Here is a 22526-nt window from a genome sequence, read left to right on the forward strand (position 1 = left end):
GAACCAGTCTGTTGTTCCATGTCCAGTTCTAACTGTTGCTTCCTGACCTGCATACAAATTTCTCAAGAGGCAGGTCAGGTGGTCTGGTATTCCCATCTCTTTCAGAATTTTCCATAGTTTATTGTGATCCACACAGTCAAAGGCTTTGGCATAGTCAATAAAGCAGATATAGATGTTTTTCTGGAACTCTCTTGCTTTTTCTAATATCCAGCAGATGTTGGCAATTTGATCTCTGGTTCCTCTGCCTTTTCTAAAACCAGCTTGAACATCTGGAAGTTCACGGTTCACATATTGCTGAAGCCTGGCTTGGAGAATTTGGAGCATTACACTTTACTAGTGTGTGAGATGAGTGCAATTGTGTGGTAGTTTGAGCATTCTTTGGCATTGCCTTTCTTTGGGATTGGAATGAAAACTGACCTTTTCCAGTCCTGTGGCCACTGCTGAGTTTTCCAAATTTGCTGGCATATTGAGTGCAGCACTTTCACAGCATCATCTTTCAGGATTTGGAATAGCCTAACTGGAATTCCATCACCTCCACTAGCTTTATTCGTAGTGATGCTTTCTAAGGCCCACTGGACTTCACATTCCAGGATGTCTGGCTCTAGGTCAGTGATCACACCATTGTGATTATCTGGGTCATGAAGATGTTTTTTGTACATGGCTGTCTGGGGAGGCCTTACAAATACCTGGGAAAAGAAGAGAAGCGAAAAGCAAAGGAGAAAAGGAAAGATATAAACATCTGAATGCAGAGTTCCAAAGAATAGCAAGAAGAGATAAGAAAGCCTTCTTCAGCGATCAATGCAAAGAAATAGAGGAAAAGAACAGAATGGGAAAGACTAGGGATCTCTTCAAGAAAATTAGAGAAACCAAAGGAACATTTCATGCAAAGATGGGCTTGATAAAGGACAGAAATGATATGGACCTAACAGAAGCAGACGATATTAAGAAGAGATGGCAAGAATACACAGAAGAACTGTACAAAAAAGATCTTCACTACCCAGATAATCACGATGGTGTGATCACTGACCTAGAGCCAGACAAACTACTGCACAATTGCACTCATCTCACACACTAGTAAAGTAATGCTCAAAATTCTCCAAGCCAGGCTTCAGCAATATGTGAACCGTGAACTTCCTGATGTTCAAGCTGGTTTTAGAAAAGGCAGAGGAACCAGAGATCAAATTGCCAACATCTGCTGGATCATAGAAAAAGCAAGAGAGTTCCAGAAAAACATCTATATCTGCTTTATTGACTATGCCAAAGCCTTTGACTGTGTGGATCACAATAAACTGTGGAAAGTTCTGAAAGAGATGGGAATACCAGACCACCTGACCTGCCTCTTGAGAAATTTGTATGCAGGTCAGGAAGCAACAGTTAGAACTGGACATGGAACAACAGACTGGTTCCAAATAGGAAAAGGAGTTCGTCAAGGCTGTATATTGTCACCCTGTTTATTTAACTTCTATGCAGAGTACATCATGAGAAATGCTGGACTGGAAGAAGCACAAGCTGGAATCAAGATTGTCAGGAGAAATATCAATAACCTCAGATATGCAGATGACACCACCCTTATGGCAGAAAGTGAAGAGGAACTCAAAAGCTTCTTGATGAAGGTGAAAGAGGAGAGTGAAAAAGTTGGCTTAAAGCTCAACATTCAGAAAACAAAGATCATGGCATCTGGTCCCATCACTTCATGGGAAATAGATGGGGAAACAGTGGAAACAGCGTCAGACTTTATTTTTCTGGGCTCCAAAATCACTACAGATGGTGACTGCAGCCATGAAATTAAAAGACGCTTACTCCTTGGAAGGAAAGTTATGACCAACCTAGATAGCATATTCAAAAGCAGAGACATTACTTTGCCAACAAAGGTTCATCTAGTCAAGGCTATGGTTTTTCCTGTGGCATGTATGGATGTGAGAGTTGGACATGAAGAAGGCTGAGTGCTGAAGAATTGATGCTTTTGAACTGTGATGTTGGAGAAGACTCTTGAAAGTCCCTTGGACTGCAAGGAGATCCAACCAGTCCATTCTGAAGGAGATCAGCCCCGGGATTTCTTTGGAAGGAATGATGCTAAAGCTGAAACTCCAGTACTTTGGCCACCTCATGCGAAGAGTTGACTCTTTGGAAAAGACTCTGATGCTGGAAGGGATTGGGGGCAAGAGGAGAAGGGGATGACAGAGGATGAGATGGCTGGATGGCATCACTAACTCTATGGATGTGAGTCTAAGTGAACTCCGGGAGTTGGTGATGGACAGGGAGGCCTGGCGTGCTGTGATTCATGGGGTCGCAAAGAGTCAGACAAGACTGAGAGCCTGATCTGATCTGATCTGATCTGTGTATTCTTGCCACCTCTTCTTAATATCTTCTGCTTCTGTTAGGTCCATACTATTTCTGTCCTTAATTCAGCCCATCTTTGCATGAAATGTTCCCTTGGTATCTCTAATTTTCTTGAAGAGATCCCTAGTCTTTCCCATTCTGTTGTTTTCCTCTATGTCTTTGCATTGATCACTGAGGGAGGCTTTCTTATCTCTTCTTACTATTCTGTGGAACTCTGCATTCAGATGTTTATATCTTTCCTTTTCTCCTTTGCTTTTCGCTTCTCTTTTCACAGCTATTTGTAAGGCCTCCCCAGACAGCCATTTTGCTTTTTTGTATTTCTTTTCCATGGGGACGGTCTTGATCCCTGTCTCCCGTACAATGTCACGAACCTCCGTCCATAGTTCAATCGGCACTCTATCTATCAGATCTAGTCCCTTAAATCTATTTCTCACTTCCACTGTATAATCATAAGGAATTTGATTTAGGTCATACATGAATGGTCTAGTAGTTTTCCTTACTTTCTTCAATTTCAGTCTGAATTTGGCAGTAAGGAGTTCATGAACAGTATGAAAAGGCAAAATGATAGGATACTGAAGAGGAACTCCCCAGGTCGGTAGGTGCCCAATATGCTACTGGAGATCAGTAGAGAAATAACTCCAGAAAGAATGAAGGGATGGAGCCAAAGCAAAAATAATACCCAGTTGCGGATGTGACTGGTGATAGAAGCAAGTTCTAATGCTGTAAAGAGCAATATTGCATAGGAAACTGGAATGTTAGGTCCACGAATCAAGGTACATTGGAAGTGGTCAAACAGGAGATGGCAAGAGTGAATGTCAATTCTAGGAACCAGCGAACTAAAATGGACTGGAATGGGTGAATTTAACTCAGATGACGATTATATCTACAACTGTGGTCAGGAATCCCTTAGAAGAAATGGAATAGCCATCATGGTCAACAAAACAGCCCAAAATGCAGTACTTGGATACAATCTCAAAAACAACAGAATGATCTCTGTTCGTTTTCAAGGCAAACCATTCAATATCACAGTAATCCAAGTCTATGCCCCAATCAGTAACGCTGAAGAAGCTGAAGTTGAACGGTTCTATGAAGACCTACAAGACCTTTTAGAACTAACACCCCAAAAAGATGTCCTTTTCATTATAGGGGACTGGAATGCAAAAGTAGGAAGTCAAGAAATACCTGGGGTAACAGGCAAGTTGGCCTTGGAATACGGAATGAAGCAGGGCAAAGGCTAATAGAGTTTTGCCAAGAGAACGCACTGGTCATAGCAAACACCCTCTTCCAATAACACAGGAGAAGACTTTACACATGGATATCACCAGATGGTCAACACCAAAACCAGATTGATTATATTCTTTGCAGCCAGAGATGGAGAAGCTCTATACAGTCAACAAAAACAAGACTAGAGCTGACTGTGGCTCAGATCATGAACTCCTTATTGCCAAATTCAGACTAAGTTTTAGAGTAATTTGTTAGATAGAAATAGGTAGCTAGTATAATACATGTACAATTCTTAGAACAGTACCTACTGCCTAGTGAGCCTTCAATAGACATTAACTATCTTTATTATTAATACCTCCATTTTACAGATGAAAAGAATGAGGCTCAGAGAGTGGCAAATTGCCCAGAACTACACAGTTAATATGTAGTATAGTAGGGTCTCCACCATTGTTCTGACTCCAGAGTCAGTGCTCTGAAAGTATCACTATTTGGAAAAGCTAGCTCCTGGGGGTTCCTAGAAGGAGCTATCAAAGAAGAGGAGTCAGGTTTCCATGGGAACCTTGACAGAATAATAACCCCCTAAAGATACAGAGGGTCTAGCATCTGGGAGATGCTAGACTGGGAGAGCCAGGGCCAGCCCTTCAGGGGACTCTGCTTTGGGTATAAGGACTAATTCCTGCACCCAAACTTAGCTAGGGGCCAGACACACAGGAGAACCAACACGTGGCTGACTCTGTCCCCGGGGTTTGCAACACCCTGTGGGTTGATGGATGGAACTCTGGTTTCTCCCTGCCTTCTCTCATTCGCTTCAGGAGCTCATGAACCAGGTGCCTGAGATAAGCATCATCCATACAAGTCCATCTGGGCGAAGAGCAATCTCATTGCCATTTTGTTGTGTTACTGACAGGAATGATGACTAATCTGAGGTGATTAGAAGATGGTCATGACCACTTGGGACAGCATATTCTCGGAGCACAGTGACTACTGGGAACATCTGCGAGATTGCTTGGGATCCATGAGAAGCACACATGGGGAGCCATTAGGGAGGCAGGTGGAGCAGCTGAGAGTTGAGGGGGTGAGTGGCTTCACCACACAAAGAATCAGACAGATACACGGAGGCACACAGCCTGTTTTGATACAAATACACTCCCATAGATGTAGCCACATTCACAGACAAACTTCACAGATATTCAGAGAGAAAGACTAAAATGCTCGGGTAAATGCCCAGATGTTAGGGAGGAATATTTATATCCTATGATTCTTGTTTCCACGGAGAGGAGGACATTTCTGTTGCACCATCCAGGAGGGAAGAGTGTGGAAGGAGCTCTTCTTGCTTTTGTCCTTCCCCTCACCTATTTCTCCCCAGAGGAGAAGGGATTTTTTCAGATTGGTGAGCTTGGGAGAAGAGCTGAACATGCTCAACTCAGCCCCTTCTAGAGGTTTCCCGTCTGACTTGCCTGCCTTCAGAAGGGAAACCTTGCCAGTTCTCTGGGACTGGATAGCCTCCTAGGGTTGACTTTGCCCCTCTAGAAAGCTGTCTGTTATGATCAGGGCCAATTGGATATATGTCTAATGCAACAGTGAAGGAATGCAAACCCATTTGGTTACAGATCTAAAGCTGCATTCTTCACTTGACTTTGTAGAGCTGACATTCTGATTGCCACCTTCTGTGTTATTTCTCAGTTGGTTTCAAAAATCAGCTTTCCCTAGTCCCAGTACCCAACATTCCCACTGATAGAAAACAGAGACATGTTCAAAGGTACAAAAATAGGGACATAAGTGACATGGTACATTTGCTCTCCTGAGTGAAGGTGGAATGTTTAGAAGAGCACTTCTTTTTTAAAAAAATATTTCTTTGGCTGCGTCAAATAAGCCACAAGTCTTAGTTGCAGTGTGTAGAAGAGCTTCGTTGCATCATGTGGGATCTTTTGTTGTGGCCTGAGGGATTCAGGGCACTTGGGCTTCAGTAGTTGTGGCACCAGGGCTCAATAGTTGTGGCGCACAGGCTTAGCTGCTCAGCGGCATGTGAAATCTTAGTTCTCCCACCAGGGATCGAACCCACCTCCCCTGCATTACAAGGTGGTTTCTTAACCACTGGACCATAAGGGAAGTCCCTAGAAGAGCATTTCTTAACCCCCACTGGGCATTTACAAGCAGGTGCCCCACCTCCCAAAAAAGTCTCACGTATTCTTTTGCCTCCAAGGGGGGCCTTAGTGGTTCCCATGTCCCAGTCTATCTGCCAACAGACTCCTTTCTGACATCATTTGTTCCCAGGTACAGTTCCAAATTTCTCTCCCATAAACATTCTGGAGGTTCTGGAAGCAGCTGAGGGCTGTTTATTAAGCAGGTGGTTGCAAATTGCCTGTGGCTGCTGCTTTTCCAACCCTTGTAACTCCTCTGCTGGACCATGAGGGCTTTCTCACCACCTTCAAACGGAGGTCTCTCCACCCCTGCCCTGGTGTCCCCGCACACAGATGCTCAGGAAAACCTGGTCCCATGGCATTCTGCCTTTGCTTCTGCTCTGCCTCTCGCCGTATGCCCCTGCCTCCCTGGCCTTGGGCAGTACAGGTGCACGGGATGCTGAGCAGGGAGCAGCCCCAGTGACAGTGTTTGAGCAAACACTGCTCTTCCCGCAGCCAGTGGCACTTTTCTTGCAATGGATGGAAGCCAGACTTCTCCTCCAGCCACAGAGAGGGCAAGGCCATGCTGGTGGCTGCAAAATGGGGAGCTTTGCTGGCATTGGGCCTAGAGCTGCCCACATTCCTTCTCTGCCTTTCTCTATGCATCAGAGCAAGCGATTGGCATTCCAACTGGGAATCTGGCCTTCTCCATCTGCTCCTTGCTCTAGGTCCAGAATGCTCAAATTTGTGTGCATCAGAATCACCTTGAAGGCTTATTAAAATACAGATTTCTGGATTCTACCTCCAGAGTTTCTGGTTTGGTAGATTTGGGATGGGCCTGGGAATGTGCATTGCTGATAAGTTCCCAGGTGATGCTGAAGCTGCTGGTCCAGGGCCCTGTTCTAGGCTGCTTCTCCTCCCATTCTTGAGCCAACTTGATGATTTTTTTATCCTGTCACCAGGGGATCCAGGGCCCAAGAGGAAAGCACTTAGTAACTTCAACTAAAATGATGCTCATGATCAAGCTCCTTTTACTGACCCCTGTTATAAGCCAGACACAGTACTGAATGCTCTACAGGACTTGTCTTCCCAAATCCTTCCAATGACTATACAGAAGGCACTAGAACTTCCCCCTTTTACAGGCAGGGAAACTGAGGTTAGGTAACTGACCCAAGGAAACATAATGTAGAATCACTAGGTAGTTGAGCTGGGGCTGGAATCCAAGCCAAGCAAGGCCTCAAAATAGTCTTTCATTCATTCATGTATACATGCATACATACGTAACATACATTTAACAAAAATATAGTAAATAACTTTTATGTTACTGGAACTGTTCTAAGTCCTAATGACATAGCAATGAACAAGACAGAGCAGGGGGCTGCTCTCAAGGAGTTGAAGTTCAAGATGGAGAGAGACAACAGCTGGTAAATTAAAAAAAAAAAAAATGCATGTGAATTTTGGCTGGCAATATGGGTTTGAGGAGGGGCTTCCGGTGGGGGAGCAGGCAGGCTTCAACTCACCCTTGATGTTCCCAGCTGAGCTCAGTGGACAGGAACCCCTGGGCAGAACCTGGGTACAGTGGATAGGGGCTTTGGGATTAGCATTTATCACCCTCACCCCCAACACAAGTCCCTCCAAACTAAGGGGTTCGTATGTTGTCCTTTGGTCAGCTGCAATCTGGGTCATGGGAGTCTGGCTGAGTCTGGGCAAGGCTCATCGGATATTCCCTGTGTAAAAAGAAATGGCTTATTGAGCTATGTCACTGAACTCATTCACAGGTGTAGCAGGTAAGGGGGCCTGACTTGTGGCTTATTTTAGAAAGCAGCCATCAGCCTGATCTGTATACAACTTGTATTGAATAACCATGCAGACGGCTTGCTAAACTCTCTCCTATTGGTTACACACACCATCATGACCACCGCTGTCTGCCTCTCCCCATCACTCATCAATAAATGCCCTCAAGCTTACGGCATGTTGTCAATTTAACTCAGCGTCAGGAGTCTGCTGCTCAGGGGCTCCATGATGGCACTGAATGGATCTTAAAAATCTTAATTTCCATAGCACCCAGCAGAGCGCCTGACATTTATATTTCGGTAAATGTTGGATGGTTGGATGGATGGATGGATGAGAGTGTGGGTGAGTGAATGAATGAGATACTCCCTGCCCTCCTGCCTGCCTGTGCTGGCCCCAGGCCTGCTCAGCTGCAGAAACACACAGATTCATTCTCCTGACTTAACCAGGCTGTGGTTCCACCTGCAGTGGAATCCAGGGTGAGCTCTGCTGCTCCCAGTGGGGTTGTCTGGAGGGGGAAGCAGTGGATGGTCTGGAGTCCCCATGGATGCTGAACTGCAGCTCCTCTCTTTATCCATTCTACACGATTCCTTCAGCCAAGCCTTTTCTGTATGACTTCATGCCTGCCTCAGTTTCCGGAACGTCTGCCAGTCCCCTGCATGGACTGGGGCTTGCCTTGAATCCCTGCCTGCATTTTTAGGATCTTCACCCTGCCTGGTTCCTCCCAGCTCCCTCTTTCAGGGACTGAACCCTCTCCTCCATTATTCCAGCTGCTGGCTGAGCCCTCTGGAACCACATTGCCCCTGCCCTCTTGGCAGCACGTTGGATCTATCAGACATAAACACTTCCAGCCCAAGTCTGCCATATTCCTGCAGGTCTCGGCATTGGGACTGACTGTCACCCTCTGCCTGCCAAGTTGGGCACCCAAGATACTAGCCTCCTCCCCTATTTGCAGTCCAGGGGAGTGGAGGTCCAGCCACTCCCCTTTAGTCAGTGACTCATTGAGGCATCAGCCCACCTAGGTATGGAGCCTACATAGCTCAGGACATCCCCTTTTCATCTTTAGTCTCCTTCCTGAGCCTCCCTCTGAGCCTGGGAGGGTCTGATATCCTTCCTGCTTCTGCTCAGTCTGGGGCAAGCCTGCTGCCCACTCCCTTGGCCCTCTAGCATCCTGGGACCATAAACCATCCTCGCCATCCACTTCCCCTCCTCCTCACAGCAGCTTTGGACCAGACCTCTCTGCAGCATTAGCCATTTCAGACAAGAATCCGATCTGCCAACATCTAATGTAGTCAACTAATCTGCTCACAGGTGCTTTTGGCAAGCCCAGTGAGAAAACTTGCTTTAAATATTTTAAAGAGCAGTTAATGTGTTAGTTATCAGCTCACCTTCTGGTGTCAGGTGCTAGGGTTCAAATCCTGCCTCTGCCTTTTTCTAGCTGTCATTACATTTCTAGGAGAAGATAATACACCTCTCTGGGGACTGGTTTCCACATCTATAAAACAGGGACAATAATGGTGGCTGTTCTTAGGGTTTCTGTGAGAAGAAAGTGAGTCAATATACATAAAATGCTACAAAGAAGACCTAATGCACAGTAAGTACTCCATCAGTGTTTGCTATTATATCATATACACAGATTATGGGCAAAGAACTGTATATTCATTCATTCACTCAGTTCAGTTCAGTCACTCAGTCATGTCTGACTCTTTGAGACCCCATGAACCACAGCACACCAGGCATCCCTGTTCAGCACCAACTCTCGGAGTTTACCCAAGCTCATGTCCATTGAGTCGGTGATGCCATCCAAGCATCTTATCCTCTGTCATCCCCTTCTCCTCCTGCCCTCAATCTTTCCCAGCATCAGGGTCTTTTCAAATGAGTCAGCTCTTCACATTAGGTGGCCAAAGTATTGGAGTTTCAGTGACAGCATCAGTCCTTCCAATAAATATTCAGGACTGATTTCCTTTAGGATGGACTGGTTGGATCTCCTTGCAGTCCAAGGGACTCTCAAGAGTCTTATCCAACATCACAGTTCAAAAGCATCAATTCTTCAGTGCTTAGCTTTCTTTATAGTCCAACTCTCACATCCATACATGACTATTGGAAAAACCATAGCCTTGACTATACGGACTTTTGTTGACAAAGTAATGTCTCTGCATTTTAATATGCTGTCTAGGTTGGTCATAGAGTTTTGCCAAGAAAATGCACTGGTCATAACAAACATCCTCTTCCAACAACACCAGAGAAGACTCTATACATGGACGTCACCAGATGGTCAACACCGAAATCAGATTGATTATATTCTTTGCAGCCAAAGATGGAGAAGCTCTATACAGTCAGCAAAAACAAGACCAGGAGCTGACTGTGGCTCAGACCATGAACTCCTTATTGCCAAATTCAGGCTTAAATTGAAGAAAGTAGGGAAAACCACTAGACCATTCAGGTATGACCTAAATCAAATTCCTTATGATTATACAGTAGAAGTGAGAAATAGATTTAAGGGCCTAGATCTGATAGAGTGCCTGATGAACTATGGAATGAGGTTCGTGACGTACAGGAGACAGGGATCAAGAGCATCCCCAAGAAAAAGAAATGCAAAAAAGCAAAATGGCTGTCTGGGGAGGCCTTACAAATACCTGGGAAAAGAAGAGAAGCGAAAAGCAAAGGAGAAAAGGAAAGATATAAACATCTGAATGCAGAGTTCCAAAGAATAGCAAGAAGAGATAAGAAAGCCTTCTTCAGCAATCAATGCAAAGACATAGAGGAAAACAACAGAATGGGAAAGACTAGAGATCTCTTCAAGAAAATCAGAGATACCAAAGGAACATTTCATGCAAAGATGGGCTGAATAAAGGACAGAAATAGTATGGACCTAACAGAAGCAGAAGGTATTAAGAAGAGATGGCAAGAATACACAGAAGAACTGTACAGAAAAGATCTTCACGACCCAGATAATCACGATGGTGTGATCACTGACCTAGAGCCAGACATCCTGGAATATGAAGTCCAGTGGGCCTTAGACAGCATCACTATGAACAAAGCTAGTGGAGGTGATGGAATTCCAGTTGAGCTATTCCAAATCCTGAAAGATGATGCTATGAAAGTGCTGCACTCAATATGCCAGCAAATTTGGAAAACTCAGCAGTGGCCACAGGACTGGAAAAGGTCAGTTTTCATTCCAATCCCAAAGAAAGGCAATGCCAAAGAAAGGCAATGCCAAACTACTGCACAATTGCACTCATCTCACACACTAGTAAAGTCATGCTCAAAATTCTCCAAGCCAGGGTTCAGCAATATGTGAACCGTGAACATCCTGATGTTCAAGCTGGTTTTAGAAAAGGCAGAGGAACCAGAGATCAAATTGCCAACATCCACTGGATCATGGAAAAAGCAAGAGAGTTCCAGAAAAACATCTATATCTGCTTTATTGACTATGCCAAAGCCTTTGACTGTGTGGATCACAATAAACTGTGGAAAGTTCTGAAAGAGATGGGAATACCAGACCACCTGACCTGCCTCTTGAGAAATTTGTATGCAGGTCAGGAAGCAACAGTTAGAACTGGACATGGAACAACAGACTGGTTCCAAATAGGAAAAGGAGTACATCAAGGCTGTATATTGTCACCCTGTTTATTTAACTTCTATGCAGAGTACATCATGAGAAACACTGGACTGGAAGAAGCACAAGCTGGAATCAAGATTGCCTGGAGAAATATCAATAACCTCAGATATGCAGATGACACCACCCTTATGGCAGAAAGTGAAGAGGAACTCAAAAGCCTCTTGATGAAAGTGAAAGAGGAGAGTGAAAAAGTTGGCTTAAAGCTCAACATTCAGAAAACAAAGATCATGGCATCTGGTCCCATCACTTCATGGGAAATAGATGGGGAAACAGTGGAAACAGTGTCAGACTTTATTTTTGGGGCTCCAAAATCACTGCAGATGGTAACTGCAGCCATGAGATTAAAAGACGCTTACTCCTTGGAAGGAAAGTTATGACCAACCTAGATAGCATATTCAAAAGCAGAGACATTACTTTGCCAACAAAGATCTGTCTAGTCAAGGCTATGGTTTTTCCAGTGGTCACGTATGGATGTGAGAGTTGAACTGTGAAGCAGGCTGAGCGCCGAAGAATTGATGCTTTTGAACTGTGGTGTTGGAGAAGACTCTTGAGAGTCCCTTGGACTGCAAGGAGATCCAACCGGTTCATTCTGAAGGAGATCATCCCTGGGATTTCTTTGGAAGGAATGATGCTAAAGCTAAACTCCAATACTTTGGCCACCTCATGAGAAGAGTTGACTCATTGGAAAAGACTCTGATACTGGGAGGGATTGGGGGCAAGAGGAAAAGGGGAAGACAGACGATGAGATGGCTGAATGGCATCACCTACTCGATGGACGTGAGTCTCAGTGAACTCCGGGTGTTGGTGTTGGACAGGGAGGCCTGGCGTGCTGTGATTCATGGGGTCACAAAGAGTTGGACACAACTGAGCGACTGATCTGATCTGAGGTTGGTCATAACTTTCCTTCCAAGGAGCAAGCGTCTTAATTTCATGGCTGCAGTCACCACCTGCAGTGATTTTTGAGCCCCCCAAAATAAAATCAGCCAGTTTCCACTGGTTTTAAGAATCTACTATGTGTTGGGCCCTATGAAGCAATCAAAGATGAATGAGAAACATCTGGAGCTCCCAGTATGAAGGCAAGCAGGCTCAGACCATTCAAAGAGGTGAGTGTGGGTGTCTGTAAGCCAGGGGAATGGGGGCAAGTCTACCAGCCCACCTGGAGTGTTGCACAAGGGGCTGTTGCATGGAGTGTGATGAGAAATCTCAGTTATGTCCTGTCCTCCAGGCATCTTTGAAGGTAGTGGGTTCCCTGGGTCTGTGATGGGAGGTTGGGCTGGATAGGGAAGCAACTCTCAGCTGTGTACACATGAAACAGTGTTCCCAGGGCTCCAGGTCCCTCCTCATCCCCTGTCAGCGTGTCATGGTACCTCAAGCAACATAGCATCCTGCCTGGCAGGGGCCAGAGGGGATAATCTCACAAAGATGTTGGTGTCACTCATGGGAGTTTACAGATGGAGCCTCCTGACCAGTGCCCACCTGGTGTGGGGGTCTCTGCTAGCCCAGTATGGAGCTCCTCTCCTCATCAAGATTTTCTTCCGAGGGATACAAACAGGTGCTTCTCCATCTTTGCTCTCACCCTCCCAGTCCCAACCCTGAAAAGGGCTTTCTTTATCTGCTACTCATCATCTCTGTTGAAGCTTCAGGTCTTAGAGGTTTTATGTGTTTTTATTCTCAGAAGTTTGGGAAAAACTATGACTACTGTTTGCCCCTCCATTCTATTCCTGGTTTAAGTGTGGCCCATTTGCAGAGTTTGCCTTTCCCTGGTCATTTTTTTTTTCTGTCTCGAGTCAGTTCACTTCTCTTTCACCTCCCACAACCCCCCCCCATCCTGAAATCCCATTCATGGCCTGGTTGACTTTCAGGAAGGCTTCCAAAAGAGGCTTAGAAAGTTGACCCAACCTTAGAGCTGATTTCAGTCATGCAGCAAAGTGGCCTTAACTACCAGTGTTAAATTGCTACCTCCATTTATGGGGAAAATATGGGATGTTAAACCACCGAAATAAGCAAACAGAAAGAAGATGTCTCCAGGGAGCTCACAAACTCTCAAGTGTTTCCTTATCCTGAGATCTCCCTGAGAGATATGACATCTGGTAGCAAACAGTGAAAGCCTGCAATCACCCACTGTCAGCACAGAAGCCCGTGGTCAAGGGAGTGTGTGCATGTTAAGTTGCTTCAGTTGCGTCCAGCTCTTTGTCCAATACTTGGCTCCTCTGTCCAGTATTCTCCAGACAAGAATACCGGAGTGGGTTGCCATGCTTACCTCCAGGGGATCTTCCCAACTCAGGGATCAAACGCTCGGCTCCTATGTCTCCTGCATTGACAGGTGCATTCTTGATCACCAGAGCCACCAGGGAAGCCTCAAGGTCAAGGGTAGAGCACCCTTTCCAGAAGTTCCTTAGTGGAAGGAGGAGGAGAGGAAGGTGATGTTTTAACAAATAAATTTAAAGAAGATTTTCTTTGTTTGGGGAGACTGGAGCCTGTCTAGAGACTGAGGGGCAGCATCCAGGGGACAGGGAAGATACATGGGTGGGGCTGGGGGTGATCAAGGCATGAGCTTCCTCGTGGTGGGGGATGGGACCCAGGGTGCACGTGCTCAAGGCCCGCTCTGCAGAGGGGAAGGGAAGGCAGGCCTTCCCTGCTAATAAAAAGCGCTATTTATGGAGAACTCACTGGGCCCCAGACACCACGCTGGGAACTTCACACAGACTGTGCCCTTTCCTGCCTCAGACGGGCCCTGTCATGTCCTCATTTTCCAAGTGAAAAAATCAAATGTCAAGGAGGTTAAGTGACTCTCCTCAAGGCCCCAGAGCTAAAAAGTGACACAGCCAGTAACTTCAGAGTTTGCATTCCCAACACTGCTTTACGCTTGTTTATGTGTTGTGCTTCTTACCTAAAAGTGATCGTCGTGGCTTACATTTTTCAGTACACACGCTGTGCTAGACTCTGTTCTATGCGTGCTAACTGCTCATGCACTGCTCAATTGCCCCATAAGGTGAAGGATACTACTGCTACCCCATTTTTCAATGACTTGAATCACCTAAGGTCACATAGCTAGTAAGAGGCAGAGCCTGCTCTTGACTTTGATGGACAGAACCCAGAGCCCAACACTGACCCATGATTCACTCACTGCCCTTTATTTTCAAAAGGAGAGCATAGTGTGAAGATGGGGGCAGAGGTGGGGTGCTCCTATCTCGTGGCCTTGGTGTTGCCTTGAAGATGGAGGTGAGATAATCTGTTGGAGGTATGGGCTTGGGGAAATAGGCTAAGGGGGAATGGAGCTGGTAAGAATTCAACAGCATGAATGAGACATAGAGAACCCACTGTAGGAAGTTGAGTAGGGCTAAGGGACCCAATTGAAATTTCCCTGACAACTATCACAGCTTGAGGTTCCCTTCAAGCTCAACCAAGATGATGGACCTGAGTTGGAGCTCATGTGGTCCTGAGTCTCAGACAGTGAGAGCTGGTGAGCCTCCTGGAGGCCCCATTTTAGCATTGAGAGCATCTGATGGGTAAAAGGGGCTCCACACCAAGAAGAGACTGCTATGGACTGAATGTTTGTGCACCTCCATCCTGTTCATATGTTGAAGTCTTAATTCCCAATGTGATGGTATCTGGAGGCGGGGCCTTTGGGAGGTAATTAGGTCACGAGGATGCACCCCTTGTGAATGGGGTTAGTGCCCACATAAGAAGATGGCCCTAGAGGGACGATATTTCCCACAACCAGAAATGAGTAGTCTGCAGACAGGAGGAGGGCACTCACCAGAACCCTAACATGCTGGCACCCTGATCTTGGACTCTCAGCCTGCAGGACTGTAAGAAATAACTAATTATCATTTAAGTCACTCAGTCTGTGGCATTTGTTATAGCAGCTCAGGTTGACTAAGACAAGACCCTGTGGAATACAGGAGGCTAGTAGTTCAGGAAGGAAGCCTCCTTCAGGAGCATTAACAGCAGAGCCACTGAGGGGATGTTTATGTTGGCACAAATGACCATTTGTCACCTCCAACCTCAGGGAACCACCTGGGCAAGACTTCTCAATGAGAAGAGTCCTGGCACTCTGAAACAATGCTCAGTGTGACACATTCATAATCTTTAAACTCTTAGGAGCAAAAACTGACATGTCAGGAAAGGCCCAGAAAGTCAGAGGACCATGGCCCCTCTCCCTGTGTCCCAATCCAGTCTGTCTTGGCTCTTTTTCCAGGGACTGCCACTGGCTCCTGGTCTTGATTGGTGCACCTCTTGGTATCTCTCCCTCTCCAGTGATTTCTTCTCATTGGCCTTGGTGGCTCTGTGGCTCCTGCATCTGTTTTCATAAACTGACTCTGGTTCAGAATCGGCCACTTCTCACATGCGCATGGTTCACCCACGCTGTGGCTCTGCACACGTTTTGCACTGGTCATTGCCCTTGAAACTCACTCCCATTGGTGTCCAGGTTCCAAAGAGAAACAAGGCAGTGAGGGTGCCAAGAGTACCTTGGACAAAGTTCGAGCCAATAAGACACAGCCTGTGGACATGCTCTGTGGACAGACGTGGACATACGTGAGGACAGCAATCTTTTATTCATAGCTGTCCCCTCAGGTGAGAGCCTTGGGGGTCTTGCTCAGCTCTTGCCAGTTGGAAGGAGAGCAGAGCTCAGCTACATTCTTGAAAGGCATCTCAGATGTAATAGCCAGAGGAAGCCATGCTTAGGGTTGCATCCAGAGAGCCCAGGGGACTCATTAGAACATCATCTTGCTCTGATAAATTGCTAGTTAAAAGTTCACCTGGAGAGACTTGTATTGCACCCCACTGAGAATCCCTACCTCCTGCTAGAAGTGCACACAGGGAAGGAAGGATTGTATAGATGTATAAATGGCTGAACCTTCTAAGTATTAATTCAAGCCTTACATAATTGTGCTCTTTGGACCTACGGAAGCCCAACCCTATGCTGACTGAGTAGCAATCATAGGAATCATATCTGGGCAGAATAAGGGGACAAACAAACATTGTCATGAAAGTTGTTTACTCACTAAGTAGTCGTGTCTGACTCTTTTGTGACCCCAGGGGCTGTAGCCCGCCAGGCTCCTCTGTCCATGGAGTTTCCCAGGCAAGAATACTGGAATGGGTTGCCATTTCTTTCTCCAGGGGACCTTTTTGACCCAGGGATCGAAGCTGCATCTGCTGTGTTGCAGGCATATTCTTTACTACTGAGTCACCAGGGAGACCCGTTGTCCTGAATAACAATAGTAATAAGTATAGTAGCAGTAATTTATGGTGCTTCTGTTTGCCAGGCTCTGTGTTGAGCACCTGTGCAGGCTGACACACCGTTCTAAGATATCCAGGTCCTAATCCCTGGGACCTGTGAATGTCAACTTATGTGGAAAAGCGACTTTGCAGATGTGACAAAATTATGAATCTTGAAATGGGGAGATTATCTTGGATTGTCCGGGTGAGCCCTAAGTGTAGTCACAAGTTTAGGAAAGCAGAGAGAGGTTTTTCACAGAAGGGAAGGAAGTGTGACGAGCAGAGACTGGAGTGATGTGGCCACAAGCCAAGGAATGGTAACAACCGCCAGAAGCGACAAGAGGAAAGGGCTAGATTATCCTCTGTAGCTCCCAGAAAGAACCAGCTTCAATGACCCCCTTGACTCAGCTTTGAGAGACTTGCTTCAGGCTTCTGGCCTCCGGGACTATAAGAGAATGGATTTCTGTTGTTGTAAGGCACTAATTTTGGGGTAATTAGTTATAGTAGCAATGGGAAGCAAATGAAGTACCTTATATACCTTAGCTCATTTAATCCTCATCCATCCTATGAAGTAGGTGCTATTATGATCTCTATTTATGGATGAGGAAACCATGGCTCAGAGGGACAACTGGCTTGCACAAGGGCACAGAGCCACAAGTAGCAGGAAATCAAACTCAAGTCTTATCTCTTGAGCTCACGTTCTTCACCACAAATCTCTATGATTTGCAGCTGCAACTCAACATCACCCATGGCAAAGGTAGGAAGGAATAGGGCAGCTTCTGCAAGGCTGGACTAAAATCATGGAGTCGTGACTGAGGCCACTTAGTGGAGGGTCCTGGGGAATGGCCACTGTCACAAGAGAATTCACTAGAAGGGAGGGAGGAGGAGCAGTTATGGGTGTCATAATCAAGATGTTGCAAGGGGTTGGGGAGAAGTGCGTGGGAATTAGGTTCTCGGGTACACCTGGTAGGAGCTCAGCCGTGGGGAAGCAGAGGTAGTTGGAGGGGCAGGCAGGCAGAGCGAGGCCATGCGTAGAAGTGCTGATCTGGAGTTTGCTATGCCTTAAAGAGGTGCCAAATATAAAAATCTCAGTGGCATCTCAGTTATGATTGAGCTAGTGATAAAGGTGTTATTCCCTGGGAGAGTCCATCATGAGATGGGGTGGGCATACGTGTGACTGTAGCCTTCAAGTCAGACAGGCACAGAGCTCCTCATTCAGAGGGGGCATTACCCGGCCCCTGCCTGAAGGGTGAAGAAGGTCAGATGCCAGATCCAAGCACTTGGTAAGGGAACGAGCAGGCAAGGGCTGGGTGAGGTGTCAGGGTCTCAGCCACGTTTGTGGGGCTGGAAACGGCTCCAGTGGCAAGGAAACCAGCGCTGATCATCAAACCAAGGCTAAACCCAGGTGCTTGGACCAAATTCCCTCTGCAGGGGCTGGGGAGGCTGTGACTCACTTGGCAAGGCAGATGCACGGGGCTTTTCTCACCCCACCAGACTCCCCGAGTACCCAGCCAAGTTCAGCAGCAAGCTTAGCCTGCAAGGAAGGGGCAGAAGCTGAGGTTTCTCATGGGTTCCTAGCTATGCTCAAGACCAACTCAGAAGAGTCTGCTGCAAACAAGTAGGCAGGGAGAGGGTGGGCAGGTACCAGGCTGGCAACAGAGTCCCCTCAGTGGGAACTCCTGGGTGTGACCATTCAGGAAGGTCCAGGGTGCTGCTCCTCAGCATCACTCGGCAATTTGTTAACAAATCTAAATCCTCAGGCCCCACCCACACTTACTGGATCAGACACTTTGGAGCAGCAGCCCAGCAATCTGTGGTTTAACACGCCCTCCAGATGATGCTGATCCATGCAGAAGTTTACCGACAACTGGCCTAGACCACCAATTGGGACATCATTGGTTCTCCTAGGAAGACTGGGGTCATAACCCAATCCTGTGCATTTTCTTCTCTTCCCACCCCCATCTCATGGTGCACAAAGGGCAGATTTTCCAAAGATGTTCACAGCTGTATCCAAAGCAATCCTCTGAGTGAAAGGAGACTTTTTTCCCTCCTTTCAAGGATGTGAGTTCCTATCAGCAGATGAGTATCTCCTTTCACTGGGGCTTTTGAATTATACAGACTGTGGGAGGAGTTCAGGGGATCAGATATTAACTAGACCTTGAAATATATTTTTCCAAGTGGATGCGTAGTCTTTATTTAAATAGCATTTCTGGCTAAATTTGGTGGCTCATTTGTAGGAAAACCAGCAAAAATCTGACTTCTGGGAGTCTTGATGATTTAAGCCATGTTAATATTAGCAACAGTTTGAATCACAAGGAGAAAATCGACAGATTCATTCTCTTGGGGGCAGGGAGGAGAGGGAGCTCCCAGCTGAGCCAAGAATCTGCAAGTGCATGTCTGGGTGATTAATGGCATCAGACCTTGGTACCCTCTTTAGCGGTCCAGCCAGTGGCCTCAGGGAACCCTGCAGCACTGGGTTTGTTTGTGTGAAGCAGCTCCAGAGGGTTGGGGACAGGATGTAGTGGGGTGGGGGAATCAGAGAGGAGAGCGAGGTGAAAAACCACCCCTGTGTTCCCTCCCCAGCCCAGCAGCTAGCGTGCAGCCCTGTGCCATGAAAAAATGATGACTTGACTTCATTAAAGCCTTGTCATCTTTCCCCTACTGACAGCTTGAAAAGAGTGCCTTGCCTGAGCAGAACGGGATTCCAGAGCCCACTGTTTCTGAAAGTTTCAGAAAGAAAAATCTTTCTGCTCTTGTTAAGCAAATGCTGATTATGAAAATGAAGGGGGAGCTGAAAATTTCCTCCGAGTTTAGGCAGTTTTGGGGTCCATATAACAGCTACAATGGGCTTACGTATGTCCAGCCCAAGGAAATGCCTTGCCATCAGGCCCCTCCTCTGCCCTAGACAATTAGTGGAGGGTTCTGGGGCATGGTCACTGTCATAATGCCCAAGAACCCTCCACTATGTCATAACCAGTAGATGCTTGACCTCTGGCTGTCTTGGCATCTCAGCTTTCTGAAACCTGACCCTGTCCACCCTGTTTTGATCTGACTTCCCTCCAGTCCATGTGGTTCAAGCCATTGATATCCAATGAGCACCTAAAAGACCCCAGGGTGGGCACACTCCACATGTGATCCCTTGATGCCTTGTTTAAAGATGGTATCACCACCTCTGTTTTGCAGAAGCAGGGGCAGAGAGAGGAGGAAGTGAGGTCATTTGTTTAAGGTGACCCACTGATAGGGCTGGGGGTAGAATCCAGACAAGACTCCCATGGGCCTGTAGGTCATTGAGACAGGAAAGCTTAGAGAGTTTTACCTTGAACTTAACCCTAGAGAGATCTAGTGCCCTGCTGATGACCAGTTGGTGATTAGCAAGGGAGCTGAAACAGAACCCAAATCTCCATGAGCATAACCTGGTAATCTTCCCATTCATTCATTCATTTAAAAATACTTATCTTAATTTCTAAGAAAGTTAATAATATATGTATATGGTTAAAAACAATCAAATAATAACAAAAGGCTTATAAAGAATAAGAGCAGTCCCTTGACCTACCCCACAATCTCTCTAAAGGAGATAATTTTAAACTATTTTAGGTTTTTCTTTTTTTGGTATTGACTTTAATTCTGTACCTCTACATATATGTCTACACTCTATTTCTTGATTTGTGAAATGGGAAAATGTAGCTTTCTTACAACAGCCCTCCCCATCTGGCTCCACCTCACCCCATCTGGCTCCACCTCACCCCATCATCCCATTTAGTCCTATTCTCATTTGTACTTCAATATGTAACTATATTGAAGTAAAAATATACTTTAATATATTAAAATATATTTTATATTTAATACAAAATATTTTTATATTATTTATAAAATATAATTAATAAAATTACAATTAATTTTATATTAATTTACATTTAATATATTTTAATATATTAAAATATACTTCAAATATAATTGTTTTTCCCTTCTTGAACAGTTTTTGTTTTTCCTTAGAATTAATACATGCCTAGTTATTTCACTTGCATATTTTTCTACATACATGTCTTTAAAGTTTTTCTTGAATCAAGTAGATCTATCATTATTCTGACATTAGTTTCACAGAATTCCATCATATCTTATATTTTATCATTTCCCCCCCTTTTTTTGCTCCTGGAGACTTCCAGTGTGAAGAACTCTTTCCTCTCACTTCTGATTTTTCTGGTTAACCTATAGACTTCCTGAACAGCTCTTTGCAGGGACTTTCTTGCCCCAGCTTGAAGTGGATCCACTGCTTCCTGGTCCTTTGTCATCCTCTCTCTTGGATTACTCTCTGGTTTTGCTGGAGCACATCTTCTAGTAGCTTTTGAAAGAAGAATACATAGAAGTCATTTTTTCTGAGTCCTTCTGTTTGAAAATATTTTAATTTTATCCCCGTACAATTTCCATTTTGGCTGAATATAATTTCAAGGCTGAAAATAAGATTTTATTTCAAAATGTCATAGCACTCATTGCTTCGTTGTCATCTAGCTTCCAGTTCTGTTCCTGGGAAGTTAAATGCCATTCTGATTATTTTTCTTTTGCACATAATATTATTTTTCTCCTTGGAATCTTTTAAGATCTCTTCTTTATCCCTGATGTTCTGAAAGCTTATATAAGTTCTGAATTAGAAGATGAAGTCTTATTCCAGAAAGTATCCTTAAATCTGTTCTTTGACTTTTTCTTCCTCTCTTTTCTGCTCTGTTATTTTTTTCCTATTTGTCAGACTTTGGATTTCTCAGTGGGTTATCTAAGACTGTGGGATTTTCTTCCATATTTTCCACCTCTAGCGTTCTGTCTGCTTTCTAGGAGATTTCATTATCTTCATCCTCCAAATCTTTTATTCTATTGTTTTATTTTTTCTCTCTTATTCTTATTGTCTAATAGTCCTTGTTTTCTTATTTTCTGATGAAGCATTCTTTGCTAATGGAAGCATTATCTTCTCTTACAACTTTGAGTGAACTCATTCAATGTTATTTTCAGGTTTTCTTCTTAGTCCTGTGTTATCCTTTACTCATTTATTTTTTGTTCTTGTTTTTCCTGTTTTGATGTCAGTATTTTATTTTGTTTATTTTATTCTTTCTATGTTATGTTGGAGTTTTTTTCTCAATATCTAGTGATCTTTAGTTGCCCATTCATGAAGTAGTCACTAGTAGATGATTGAAATTCCTATATAGGAGGCTGGGTTGGTAGGTTTTGCTTTAGGGTGATCAGATACCAAATGGACTATTTCATTTGAAGGTTTTCAAGTAGTAACAATGTGTGACATCTTTTCTTTGGGACCATTCTGTTCATCCAGAAAAGAACTTATCAATCTCTTGCCTGGCTGGCATAATCCTGGCTTCTAAAAAGTTGAACATTGGGCATGGGAGGGAGCCAGGGACTATCACCTTTCCATAGGCAGCTTTTAAAACTATTTTCTATTAGAGGTATAATTTATGCATAGTAAAATGTAAAAGAATTTTAGATTAAGTGAATTTTTATATTTCCACCACCTTGAAAATTTCTTCATGCCTCATTCTTATGCAGTTAATTCCTATTTCTGGTCTTCTACTTGGCTCCCAGCTTCTCCTATACTTGATGGTCCTGAATCCTGATCCTCTACCATTTTCCTTCTCCAAAGGATAATCCTTGTGCACTCCAGGGTATAGCTGTAATTGACAGAGCCTTGAATTTTAGTGGTTTAAGTTGATGCTTTTGAACCGTGGTGTTGGAGAAGACTCTTGATTGAGAGTCCCTTGGACTGCAAGAGGATCCAACCAGTTCATCCTAAAGGAGATCAGTCCTGGGTGTTCTTTGGAAGGACTGATGCTGAAGCTGAAACTCCAATACTTTGGCCACCTTTTTCCAATGAGTTGACTCATTGGAAAAGACCCTGATGCTGGGAGGGGTTGGGGGCAAGAAGAGAAGGGGACGACAGAGGGTGAGATGGCTGGATGGCATCACCGACTCGATGGACATGAGTTTGGGTGAACTCTGGGAGTTGGGTATGGACAGGGAGGCCTGGTGTGCTGCGACTCATGGGGTCACAAAGAGTCGGACACGACTGAGCGACAGAACTGAACTGAACTAAACTGAAGCAACAATATGAACCCAACTCTTTGGTTCATAAAGAGTTCAGAGACTCTTTGCTCTGCTCTTTTCATCATATAATTCAAATGAACTGGTTCTCTTCACAACCACAAAATTGT

The sequence above is a fragment of the Bos indicus genome, chromosome 3, assembly GCF_029378745.1.
Source record: "Bos indicus isolate NIAB-ARS_2022 breed Sahiwal x Tharparkar chromosome 3, NIAB-ARS_B.indTharparkar_mat_pri_1.0, whole genome shotgun sequence".
Classification (NCBI taxonomy): Eukaryota; Metazoa; Chordata; class Mammalia; order Artiodactyla; family Bovidae; genus Bos; species Bos indicus.